The sequence below is a fragment of the Camelus dromedarius genome, chromosome 9 (assembly GCF_036321535.1).
Source record: "Camelus dromedarius isolate mCamDro1 chromosome 9, mCamDro1.pat, whole genome shotgun sequence".
In the NCBI taxonomy this organism is placed as follows: domain Eukaryota; kingdom Metazoa; phylum Chordata; class Mammalia; order Artiodactyla; family Camelidae; genus Camelus; species Camelus dromedarius.
Genome location: NC_087444.1, coordinates 47,340,801 through 47,353,996, shown reverse-complemented (window position 1 = coordinate 47,353,996; position 13,196 = coordinate 47,340,801). Strand labels below are relative to the sequence as shown.

Here is a 13,196-nt window from a genome sequence, read left to right as displayed (position 1 = left end):
TACTGGACAGTTTTTTTGTTCAGCAATTTGCTGGGCACATAGTATATCCTAGGTCAATATTTTGAAATACTGTAACCACTGGATTTTTTGGGGGGGGTGCTGAAAAGTTCATTTACAAGATAGAAGGCCATCATTTTTGATTCATACACTGCAACACTTTCAGAAAATGTTTGTGAACATTATCAATAAGAAACAACAACAACGTGAGGCAGGCAGCATAGATGTTCTGATTCTCTTTTCTTTTTTTTCTTAAGTTTTTTTAGGGGGGGAGGTTTATTTATTTACTTTTTTAATGGAGGTACTGGGGAATGAACCCAGGACTTCATGCATTCTAAGCATGTGCTCTACCACTTAAGCTATACCCTTCCCACCCTGATTTTCTTTTAATAGGCAAGAAAACTTGCTGATCATTCATTCAGTTGGCAAATGGTAGGGCCTGACTATAACTCAGATATTTCTACTTATAATCCTGCGTGTGCTCTGTTTTACTCTAGTCATCTGGCTTTTCTAACTGGAGGGAAAACCAATTGATTTTCAGCATGAGTCTAGCTTTTGTTAACAGTTCTGAAGGTGATTTTGAAAAATAAAGAAAAAAAGTGTATTAATTGCATGGCTTGAGAAAAATATCAGTAATCCTTGTTTTTCCTTAAATAAAAAAGTAGAGGTCCCAATTATACATAAGGCTTGCCATAACAAAAAGTATGGATAAGTGGTTCTGAGCCCACCACTACTAGGAAGGAAGTGGATGGAACTGGGGACATGTCCCTCTTCCGGGAACATTGTTTTTTGTTTGCTTTGCAGCTCAAGTGATTGATTGATTGATTGATTGCCTCTGACTTCTATAGCTAAATAAAGGAGTTTGTTGATGTCTTTCTCTCATGGAGAAGAGAGAAGTGTGCTGGAACTTTCCCCTTTTAGTTTGAGGTTTTCAGAGCAGGTACTAACAGATGAACCTAGGTTAACGGGATGCCTTTTCTCTTTCCTGAGAGGTTAATCTTTCATCTGGTTTGTGCACCTTTGTGATAACTAGACAGGTATTTAGATACCACAAGAGCAGTCTGAAGTACACTTGGGTTGCCCTAGACAGAGATGACACAGGAATGACCTACCTAGAGGGTAAGAACATGGTAGTTGGGTAATTATTCAGTTCCATGTCACTTAGAGCCGTACTTTCTACCTTAGTTGTACAAGCAATTATACAAAGAACTCTTAAAACATACTGATGCCTGAGACCCATCACCCCAAGGTTGGGGCAGGGGCTAAACAAAGGTAATTTTTAAATTTCCCAGGTGATTCTAACATGCCATAAGGTTTGAGAATCTCTGGTCGAGGCTTCCAGTCTCTTGCTCAAAACCAGGTGGGATAACCCCAAAGGACAGCAGTTCTTTCTGCCAGAACATTACAGGTATATTGGGCGAATGGTTCATTCAGTGTAAAATACACATTTCTTGAGCACCTGTGTTCTAGGTGCTGAGAGTTCTTCCAGGAACAAGACTGAGCCTGCCTCTGCCTCCAGATGCTGGCTTTCTCGTGGGCGGAGACAAACACACACACAGGTCTGTGGTGTTTAGATGGAAACAAACTGAGTGATTAGAGGTCAAGGAAGGCCTCCTTTGCAAGACCTGAAGGAGCAGCTGTACCTCGAGCCAAGGATAATGCAGAGGGAACCGAGGGTGACAAAGTCCCGAAACAAGGAGAGTGGTATGTTTGAGGAACAGAAAAGACTGCAGTCACTTTCATTTATCTAGAAAGAGGAGTGGCCATAGCGAGCAAGCTCCAACCTGACATTTGTTATAGTTTTCACAAATCACTGTGTTCTTGCCAAATAGAACACACTTTGCGAAGGGAACACAAAGAGAAGTGTCCTCCGGGAGCCACGATACTGTGTGCTGGACAAAGAGGGCTCCACGCTATTAGCCCAAAATTGCTGACTATGAGAAAAAGTTAGGCAGTCCTCCATGAACTTAGATAAACCCTGAAAAGGGGAAAATTCAACTATGTATTTGATATTCAGAAAATTTGGCCTAATTCTTTAGTCTTTATATTAAAAATTTTTTTTACATTGTAAAATGATTATAAATCAATAAAAAATGTTTAAAAAATAAAAATACAATGATGTCGAACTTGAAAAATAAAGATTTTGGGGGGTGGCAGTGAGGTAGTTATGGTTATTTATTTATTTATGGAGGTGCTGGGGATTGAACCCAGGACCTTGTGCATGCTAAGCAGAAACTCTTTAGTCTTTTATCTTGTTGCTAACCATTACTCTGCTAGCCTCACTTTGGAAGACACTCAGTTCTCTGATATACTATTTTTGAGGTCTCTACCCAACCAAACTTTCTGGAAGGTGGAATATTTGTCAAATATCTATCATATTGGAGAAATCAAATGTGTGCCTGTAGGAGACCTAATTTTTTCCTTTTTTTTATAATTGAAGTATAGTTGATTTGCAATGTTGTATTAGTGAGACCTAATTTCTATGAATTTCTTGCTTTAAGAAGCATTGACTAAACTCCTTTCCTTCTTTTCACACAAGACTTCTACTTAAATTGTACAAGATCACTAGCTGCTTAACATCTAATGGTAACCAGAGAAAAAAGCCGCACTGATTTATTTTCAGCAAAACTTTCTAAGGCCTCTCTGCTCTTAAATTAAAAAAAAAAAAATTATTTTCAATCACATAACCTGGAATTAATTTTCCTGGTTGGCATATTGTTACTCATCCACTATAAAACAAACCACGGAGTTCAGCACAAAGAAAACAATTATAGTTAATATGCATCCTTAACCGGAATGCCCAAGAATTCCAATAACTCCCAAATACTTTTACATAGGAGATGGTATGGTGCCCTGGTAAAATGAGTGCTTCAGAAGATGATCTTAATAAGAATGATAGCCCTTCTTAAGAAATCCATAGGAGGCAAGAAAAAACTCACTCAGTTATTAAAAAAAAAAACACAACAAAAACCAAAGATTGCTGTAATTGTTAAAGGATTTGTTTTATTCCTAACAATAATATGTGAGTTTTATAAGCTCTTTCCAAGACAGAAAAAGAAGTGTGAAACCTGGCCAATGGGATCATGGAAAGATGGTGACCAAATTACAGTCATGGCTATAACCAATGAACTTAATGGTGAAAAACAAGTCAAGAAATATTCGGAGGAAACCTAGTGCAATTTTCTCTTTTTTTGAAGCTTAAACAAGACAAGATGGATTTAAATTGCACCAGGATGGATTTCTTCTTGAAATAAGATGCCCATAATGCCTATAAAACAAGCCAGTTGATTAGAAAAATACACGTCTACAGTTTCCGTTAGTCCTTAGGCTCTGTGGTATAAGGCATATGTGTTTTTTAAGCACACCAATTACAGTACCCGTAAATGAAAGTTTAGTATTAATAAATGAATAAAAATAATTAATTAGTGGGTATTTATTTCCTTCACAAAATTTGCCATGAGGCGAAAAGGACCACGCCTATCTTTTTCATTATTGTATTCCTAGCCCCTAGCATGGTACCTGACACTTCACAGATGACCTTTAAATATTTATTGAATGAATGAATTTCTTAAATAGCAGCTGCATGTCATACATTTCATCCCTCCCAACATGATTTAGATGTACTTCTCCAGGAGCACTTATATTACCCAAAGAGCAGCAGATGGACAAAGAGAGGGAATAAGAGGCTCAGGGATGTCTTATCAAGGAAAACAGCAAAACCTCTTTTCTCCTGACGACCTTTTTAAGATGAGGACAAGCAACTGTTTATAAAAGCAAAACAGTGGACGATTTGAACTGTCAAGTAGGATCATGTTTTGAAGTATATTCCTACCTAAAAGCAGGAGATAAAATACATACAACTTAGAGACTCTAAGATCTGTCCCTGATTACGTAGGCCTAAGAGTAAGAGTCTGAAGGATGGATGCCTGGCTGAGCACATCCTTTGGATGTTGTTGTTACCAGCAGCCTTGAGATTTGAAAACAATGTTGAACAGGCTTCGAGTTGATCTTTAAGGTGCTCTGAACTACTGCCGAAAGCCTGCCTGGCCCTCTTTTCTATCTGCTTAAACAAGAGCCTGAAAAGGAAGGCTAAAGAGCTTTCTAGTGATATCCTTACCCTTGTTCTAAAAAGAGCCTATGTTCTCCACTGAATTAAGGAAATTTCACAATTCCCAGGGGCTAATGTGTTGTTAGCTTTTACTCACTACTGAACCAACTCACATTCCTTTCAGATTTTTAGAGTGGAAAAGTCTCTGAGCTCTTCAAGCCACTATTCATTATTGCAGAAGGATGAAAATCATGTTATATTCCATAATATAATGGGACATAAAACATTTAAATTATGAATCTATGTGAAATGTGTAAAAAATTTAAAAAGCATACCTTAACATTTGTAAGTACTTATCGTTGGTCTGTGAAAGAACATCTTCTTTAGTGCCTCAGCCTGTCAATGAATGTCAATAAAGATGAGTGAAAGATACTTCATACACACACATTTGCTCAGTATCTATTATTAATAATTTATTATTATTTATATGGGAATAATAATTCCTTCTTCTGTAGCCAACACAGCTCCCAGCCTGGTACACATGCATGGTGAGGTTGCCACTCCAACAATCTTCAGATTAAAAACAGAATTTGCTGCTTATTTAATTTGATAAATATAATTAAAATATATCTGTTCCGTTTGTCTCAACATGTGTTCATATATATATGTATGTGTACATGTATGTATAAATATATGGATTAATGAATGTAATACTATGACAAAATTGGAAGTTGCTGATTCGGCATTACTTTTTAAAAAAATAGCTTTATTGAAATGGAATTTACTTACCATAAAATTCACACTTCAGTGGTACTTTGTATATCCACAGAGTTGTACAAACAGCAGCACAATCTAATTATAGAACATTTTCATCAACCCCCAAAAGTACCTATTAGCAATCACGCTCCATTTTTCATCTCCTTCCCTCCAACCCACCTTAGGCAACCATTAATCCACTTTGTGTCTGTCTAGATTTACTTAATCTGGACATTTCATATAAGTGGAATCATATATGTGGCCTTTTACATCTGGCTTGTATCATTCTGCATAATGTTTTCAAGGTTCATCCATGTTGTAGCATGAATCAGTACTCAGTACTTTTTATGGCTGAGTAATTTTCCATGGTGTAGATACACCACTTCCGTTCATCCATTCATCAGTTGATGTTAATTTGGGCTGTTTCCACTTTGGGACTATTATGAATAATGCTGCTGTGAACACTTGTGTGGAAGTTTTTGTGTGGACATATGTTTTCATTTCTTTGGGGTTTCTGGGTCATGTAATAACTATGTTTAACTTTTTGGAGAACTGTGTTCCAAAGTGGCTGAACAATTTTACATTCCCACCAGCAATGTATGAGGGTTCTGATTTTTCCATATCCTCATCAACACGTGTTATTGCCTGTCCTTTTTATTATAGCCATTTTAATGGATGTGAAGTGGTATCTCATTGTGGTTTTGATTTGCATTTATTTAATAACTAATGATTATTAGAGTGCACTTTTCCATGTGCATATTGGCCGTTATTTATCTTCACTGGAGAAATGTCTATTCAAAAATATTTTGCATGTTTTAAAATTGCATTATTTGTCTTTTTATTGTTGAGTTGTAAGAGTTCTTTATACATTCTGGATACTAGACCCTTATCAGATGTATGATTTGCAAATGTTTTCTGTCATTCTGTCTTTTTTTGCACTTCCTTAATGGTGTCCTTTGAAGCACAAAGGTTTTCTATTGTGATATTCAGTTTATCTAATTTTTTTGGTTGCTTGTGCAAATGTCTTTAATTTTAATGAAGTCCAGTTTATATTTTCTTTTGCTGCTTATGCTTTTGGTGTTGTATATAAGAAACCATTGCCTAACTCAGTCTCCTGAAGATTTACTATGTTTTCTTCTTAGAATTTTATAGTTTTATCTCTTACATTTAGGTCTATAATCCCTTTTCATTTATTTTTCGTATTTGATGTGAGGTAGGGATCCAACTTCATTCTCTAGCATTTGTATATCCGTTGTCTTTCTCAATTTAAATGTTTTCGCACTCCTGTTAAAAAATCAATTGACTATAAATGTAAAGGTTTATTTCTGAATTCTCAGTTCTAGTCCATTGATCTATATGTCTATCTTTATGTCAGTACCACCCTGTCCAGTTACTGTAATGTTGTAGTCAGTTTTGAAATCAGGAAGTGTAAGTTCTCCAGCTTTCTTCTTTTTCAAAGTTGTTTTGACTGTTCTGTGGGTATCACTTCTGTGTCTCACTAAAGTAGGGTCTAATCCTTAGTTTTGCAGTTTTAGGATCTTGATTGTATTAGTTGCCCCTCAAAGTGAACAGTACCAGAGCATTACTTCGTACCCCTCAAACCTGCAAGAAAATACCAAGTTTGATATGCATTTTGAGATATTCTTCTTTTTTGGTAACCTCAACCAAAACACCTATACAGGGAGTTTCCCTTTATAAATTAATAAAAATCTGCTTGATAAACATGGAATTGGAAACTAAGGCTGAAGGGAGGGATATAGTATAATGGTTAAGGGTTATAGGCTTTACACCGTGGAAAACAGTATGGAGATTCCTTTAAAAACTAAAAATAGAGTTACCATGTAATTTAGCAATCCCACTCCTGGGCATATATCTGGAGAAAACTCTAAATCAAAAAGATATATGCACCCCAATGTTCATAGCAGCACTATTTACAATTGCCAAATATGGAAGTAACTTAAGTGTCCATTACAGATGATTGGATAAAGAGGCTGTGGTATATGTATGTGCATAAATATATGTGTGTGAGTGTGTGCATGTCTGCATGTGTGTGTGTGTGTGTGTGTGTAATGGAATACTCCTCAGCCATTAAAAAAAAAAAAACAACAACAATGAAATAATGCCATTTACAGCAACACTGATGGACCTGGAAATCATTATACTAAGTGAAGTCAGTCAGAAAGAGAAAAAAAAAATCATATGATATCATTTATATCATTATATATTCCACATATCATTTATACGTGGAATCTAAAAAGAAATGACCCAAATGTACTTATTTATAAAACAGAAACAGACCCACACACATAGAAAAAAAAGTTGCCAAAACGGAAAGGGGAGTGGGAAGGAGTAAGTTAGGAGTTTGGGATTAGCAGAAACAAGCTACTATATACAGAATAGATAAACAACGAGGTCCTACTGTTGAGCACAGGGGACTATATTCAATAGCTTATAATAACCTATAATGAAAAAGAATATGAAAAAGAATACATATATGTATAACTGAATCACTATGCTGTACACCACCAACATTGAAAATCAACTATACTTCAATTAAAAAAAAAAAAAAAGAGTGACAGTCTTCAGGACCAATTCGTGCTAAGTTTGAATCCTATCTCTACTGCTCAATGATTATGTAGTCAGGGCAAGATTTTAAGCCCTCTCCATCTGTAAAATGGGGGAAATAATCCCTTTCTCATAGAGTCATTATGTAGATAAAATAAAATAAAAAATCCTTAACACAGTGCCCGGGACCTCATAGATTTCAGTAAATGTTACCCTACTGAGTACATGTGTAGAACGCATCATTTGGGGTGTGGAGAACTGCTCTCCGTTGTAGCACAGGCTTCCTAGTGACTTGAGTCGTTGTGTCTGCAGATATGGGGTCTTTTTGGTTTGAAAGGCATTGGGTAGGAATGGAGTCACTTTTACTCTGGAGTGGGATAGAGGGACCCGGAGAGCCTTGCTACCACCTGGCTCTGGGCATTCCATTGCCTGATGGAACTAATAGGCCAGTGTTGCCAGATTTTGATGTTGTTAATGATATTGATTCTTGTTAACTTAAATTGCAATTTAATGTAGCCTCTAAATTCTGGGATTCAGAGCCATCCTTTGCAACAGCTTTTCCAGAGCACACATATCCAGAAACCTCAGTTACCAAGAATGCTACTGAGATTTAAGAAATAAGTGAAAACCAGTCATTGAGCAGTCAAAATAGATGTCACAGAAACTTGTGTGTGAGTTCTCAGAGGAGAACCCACAGAAAATCTTTACTCAAAATTGAAAGTCTAAACTAATAGAAGAACCTGTGTCTAAGTTCATAGTAGAATACAAGCATCGAGAAAAACAAAACAAAACAAAAACAGGAAAGATAGTTGTTAGGTAGAAAAATGGAGAAGTGTCAGCCTAGTAGTGAAAAGGAAACACCAAAAACAAACAAACAAACAAACCAGATATAAGTTTATAAAGTAATCATAAAAACAGCATTCTAGAGGTCCTTTATTATAGGGACAAATAAATCTACATAATTTTGAGGGCATTCATTGGGCATACTAGAATGCAATGTTTATATTAATAAGGATGCTCCTTAATCACCAAGAGTTGAGTAATTTTCAAAGGGCTGTGTTCAAGAAAACGTCAGTTTCTTGAGGAGAAAAGTTCTGTAAAGTAGGTAAAGTTTTCATTTAAATGGAATATCTTATTCTCCCAGTGATGCCAGATAAATGAGATGTTACTGGCCTTAAATCCGACTCAACAGGTTGAATTTGCAAACTAAAGCAGTATTCAAATAAGTAGTGTAAGGAGCTCAGAGATGGACTGTTTCCGTGCATTCTTATCCTAGCGTGTGGTTGTTATTAAGTATCCTTGAGGGGAATCGAAACTGTAATTGTAACTTTCTCAGCAGGATTTTCTCCCAGCCTCTTCAGTATCTCAGCTAAGCTGAGTTGTGTTGATCAACTGGGGAAAGCTTTAGCGGGGAATATAAAGGATGAAATTACTTGGCAAGTAGCACTCTGTATACCGCAGCCATTCCTTTCTGGCCAGGCATAAACAAGCAGTGACATTGCTCTGTATTTCTTTGTAGAGACTGAAATTCACAAGATTTCTGTCAACTGAACGTTGAATGCTAAATATGACCCTCACTGGATTTGAAACACTAAACAGTTTCGAACAAACATATGGTAGGCTGACTGAAGTTCTAACATTCCATTATTTTGTCTTCTCTCATTCTAATATGGATGGTAAAGTTTTAATCAGGTATTAAAACCAGCTCAGGCCCTGAAAGAGAGACCCATATAATTTTAGAGCCGGGATGCTTTTCCAAAGTGTGTCCGGCCTCTTCATTTTTTACAGAAGGGAAAACCGAGGCCCTGGGACACGTTTTAATTTAATGTAGGTCATTCAGTTAATTAGTGACCGAGCTAGAGGGAACCCAGGAGTCCCCACGCCTGGGCCAGTGGTTTTCTACCATAATACCCTCCCTACTCCTGGTCCAGTGTCACCATCTCTCTCTTTTCTTCCTTCCTTTTTTTTTTCCCTTGGTTTGGCCTTTCTTTCCCTTTATAGTTGTGCAATTTAGAGCGTGGGCCTGAATATCGGGAAGACCAGTGTCAGTCCCAGCTCCCCACCACTTGAGGTGCGCGCTCTGTATCTAGATCAGGACTTGGGGCTGGGTCTCTCCTTAGCCTGGAGCCTTTTCCGCGGCAGGTGCTTAGCACCGGGACTGAATCGCTGCATCATCGCGGCGCCACTCTCCTCGCTCCCGATTTTACAGCACAGGCGCGCCCGCCCCACCGCAGTCTCGGGCGAAAGGAGAACGTGGGTCCGAAACCACGGCTGGGTCAAGAGGGAGGCTCTGGAAACCCTCGCGGTTCCTCGGCGGCCCGGGGCTGGCGGGGCGATGCCCAGCGTGTGAGTGACCTCGGCGCCGACCCCGCCACCGGTCAGCTGGCGGCCGGGGCGTGCCTGTCGGGCCTGACGTGGCGGCGGGGCCTCGGGGAAGGGAGAGTCGCCGGGAGGGCGCGGCCTGACGTGGCGGCCGCGGCGGGGCGGCAAGGGGAGCCGGGCCACTGCACTGCCCCGCGCTCCGGCCAGAGGGCGCCCGGCCCCAACACTTCCCCGCCCCGAGGCTGCCCGGGGCTCCCGGAGTAACCGCCCCGGCGATTGGGTCGGCGGCGCGGCGGGGCCATGTTGGAGCCGGGCGGCAACCCCCGCCTCCCGCCGCCCTCGGCCCCAGGTCAGGCCGGGCCGTGAGGGAAGGAGAGCAGCAGAGGGGATCCTCCCTCTGGGGTCGCCTGACGCGGCGGGAGCGGCGGCAGGAGCCGCTGCGGTCTCAGCCGCCCCTCCGAACTCGGGCCAATCAGCGGCGCGGGCACAAATATGCAAATGACGCGCCGGTGTTGCCGGAGTGCCGCTCGCAGGGGCTGGTGGGGTCGTGCTGGGGGAGTGAACTGGGCCAATCAGGCGGGTGCGTGGCGGCGCGGGGGAGGCGGTGCCCCTTCACTCCTCCCTCCTCTCCCTCCCGGCCCCGCGCTGACAGGGGGGCCTGGCCGCGCCGCCGGTAAGTGCTGCCGCCGCCCGTCGCTGCCACCCGCCGCCCCAGGCGTGGGGAGGAAGCCCGGGGGCGTCGTGGGGCAGAGGTCGCTGCTCAACTGGTGGGGAGAGGCGGGGGCAGGTTCTGTCAGCCGGGTGGTCGCCTGAGGTCGCCCCCACCCGGCCAGCCGCGCGTGTCAGTCTCGGTCGAAGCGGGGGGCGGCGGGGGCGCCTCAGTCATGGCGAAGCCCGAGAGCCCGCGAGCGGCGGTGAGTACGTGCTGCCGCCGCCGCTCGGCCGGGGGGTGCGGTGGGGGTCGGGGCAGACGGGGCCGCACCGCTGCCGCCGCGGAGGTGAGGGCCCGGGGGCGGGCGGGCGCGCGAGGAGGTAGGGGAGGGGGCGCTGCCCGCACGTGCGGCCCAGCCCGCTGGCGGCCCGCCCCGCGCCTGTCATGGCTGCGGGCTGCGGCCCCCGCCCCGCAGCCCGCAGACCCTGGGGTCGGGACCTGGCGCCCCGCCTGTTGCGTGGGGTGGAGGTGAGGGCAGGGCAGGCAGGGCGTGGGTGGGCAGGACTCCCCTTCCCCGCCCAGCGTGAGGTCGGGGCCTCCAGTTTGCTCGCTTCCCTCTCGAGGGTCGGGCTTCCCTCCATCCTGCAGCCTCTTCCCCCGCCCTCCTGCTTTCTCGCCTCCGTGACTCATGACAGGGCGTCCCGGTCGAGCCTTGGGCGCCCTCGAGGCCGGGACGCCCCCGGCGCTTTCCCAGGCCTGGCCGGCCGGGTTGCGACCGCACTGTCTTTCTGTGATCCTCCGCCCCAAGGGGCAGTCCCGGGGGCCTCTCCACCTCCACAGCCGGGCCCGGACCCCGCCAGCCCCGGTGTGTGTCCAGCCTCTGCCGCTGCTGCTGCTTTCTTGGGATCTGGGTGTGGGACTTGATGGGTGGTTCCAGGGCTCTCTTCTCGGACATCCATCCCAGAGCCAAGCACGACCCGGAAAGCCTGGGTGTCTGACGGGCCTGTCGCAGTCGCCAGCTCAGCGTGGTTTCTGTTTGTTCCTTTTTTGGTTTTGTTTTGCCTTTTTTTTTTTTTTTTTGGAAAATAAAACTTTTCAGAACAAAGTAGGCAAAATTTTTTAAAAATTGTGCTGTTAACTGTTATATGGCTGCTTTTTTAGAACCCTGGATTTGATACTATTGTGATTTTTATCGATTTATGTGAAATACTCGTAACTCCCTCGAGTACCCCCCGTTAAATAAAGTTTATCTTCATTAATGCAATTACTATCACAATTTAGTTTTTCAGTTTTGCGTTCCACTTTTCACCCTTTCTTTTTCTCTGATTTCATACTCTCCCATTCTACTTAGGTAGCTATGATCTTGAACAGAAAAGAGGGCTTGTGTTTGTAGTGTTACTTAACCTAAACTCTGTGCATAATTTTACAGATACTTAGAACCACTAGGTCTACAAACACCTGAATGCACAGAAGGTGAACTTAAGGGGAGATTCCACATTGCAGAAGGAGGGTTGTGTTGTGTGTGTGTGTGTGTATGTGTTTTGTTTTTGTTTTTGTTTTTGTTTTTGTTTTCTTTGCAATAGAAGAGGATGAACATAGTGTTTCTTTGGATTTACCGAACTTGAATTTAAATGTGACTTGTAAATAACATATCACAGAGCCTTCCATGTTATTGATATTTGATAAATACTTGTTAAATGAAAAAATATCTGTTGCTCCAAGCAAGTTAAACTATGTCCAACACTTTTTTTATTTATGCTTCAATTGCCTTAACTCTTCACGTTAGTTATAGTATACTACAAAGTATTGGCAGGTCCTAGTTATCCTTGGGGAGTTTCCTGTAAACTGCAGATCATATAGTATAGACATAAAATGATCCAGAAAAAAAACAGAGTAGTTGCCTCCTGGATTTGCTTCCAGCATCTTTGTCATCCTGAAACAGTTTTAGGAGAGTGGATATTGTAGAGTTAAAAAACAAAAACCTTGTGATTGGTTAGAAGATGAGGTCCTAGGGACAGAAGATAGCATTAGGAAGAAAACATCCTGCTGGTGTAACCAGTAAAGGCCTTCTTGACTTGGAAGGAATGCTGATTGGAGAGAATCAGGACTTTATCACTTTACTACTGTGTAGTTGTAGTCAAATTTCTTAAATGCTGTGAATCTTAGTTTTCTCCAGTTTTACAATTCTGTGATTGTAAGTATTCTGTGATATCTTCCTCTGAAATGCAAAAATCATACTTGGATTTAAGTGTTAGAAAAGACAGAGGTTTTGAAGCAAATAGTGGTTTTTTTGGTATTTCAGGTAAGATGGCATTACTTGAATACATTTTTAGAACAACCTCAAGTGGGCAAGTGTGAATAAAGATAAGAAAGTATTGTTCATGGAAAAAGCCCATGACAAGATAAGATTAATCATAGCATTTTTAACTTGGAAGTATCTTTAGAAACTTTTTGACTCTTAAACCCCTTATCTAATATAACTGAATTCCTTCCATAAGGCATTGAACTAGACCTTGGCAGTTTACCTAGGGAAACAAGATGGAACTGAAGGAGGGGCTTGTATAAATTTAAGAGGCAGGAACTGAAGTAGCATTACAGAATCAGAAGTGAAATCTTTTGAAGTTTCTATCAGTAGTAAAATAAAAATTTTGGTACATATGAACATTTTAGATTTTCTGAAGAGTTAGATCATTGATATAAATATAGTAGAAGAAAAAGTCAACCGAATACTTTGACAGAGAAGGAAAAAAATGAAATCCTAGAGAGATCAAAGTCTATAAAGGAAAAATTAATATGATTGAAATAATTTGCTGGGAAATTTCATCAGGTACCAGTATAGTGAATAAAGAACACAGA

The 13,196-nt window shown here is 41.7% G+C and overlaps 1 protein-coding gene across 7 annotated transcripts in view; it reads left to right on the top strand.

The window, feature by feature from the left end:
* Nucleotides 1-13,196, top strand: part of CHD9 (chromodomain helicase DNA binding protein 9) — a 208,614-nt gene that overhangs the window by 36,657 nt on the left and 158,761 nt on the right. For 4 of the 7 annotated variants that reach the window (XM_064489165.1, XM_064489166.1, XM_064489167.1 and 1 more), the window contains exon 1: nucleotides 10,233-10,361. The exons of 2 other annotated variants lie outside the window; for them this stretch is intronic. The gene's annotated coding sequence lies outside the window, so the exon portion shown is untranslated. Of the gene's footprint in view, nucleotides 1-10,232; nucleotides 10,362-10,478; nucleotides 10,603-13,196 lie in introns of those variants that run through there. One more of the 7 variants, XM_031458444.2, reaches the window with a different exon arrangement.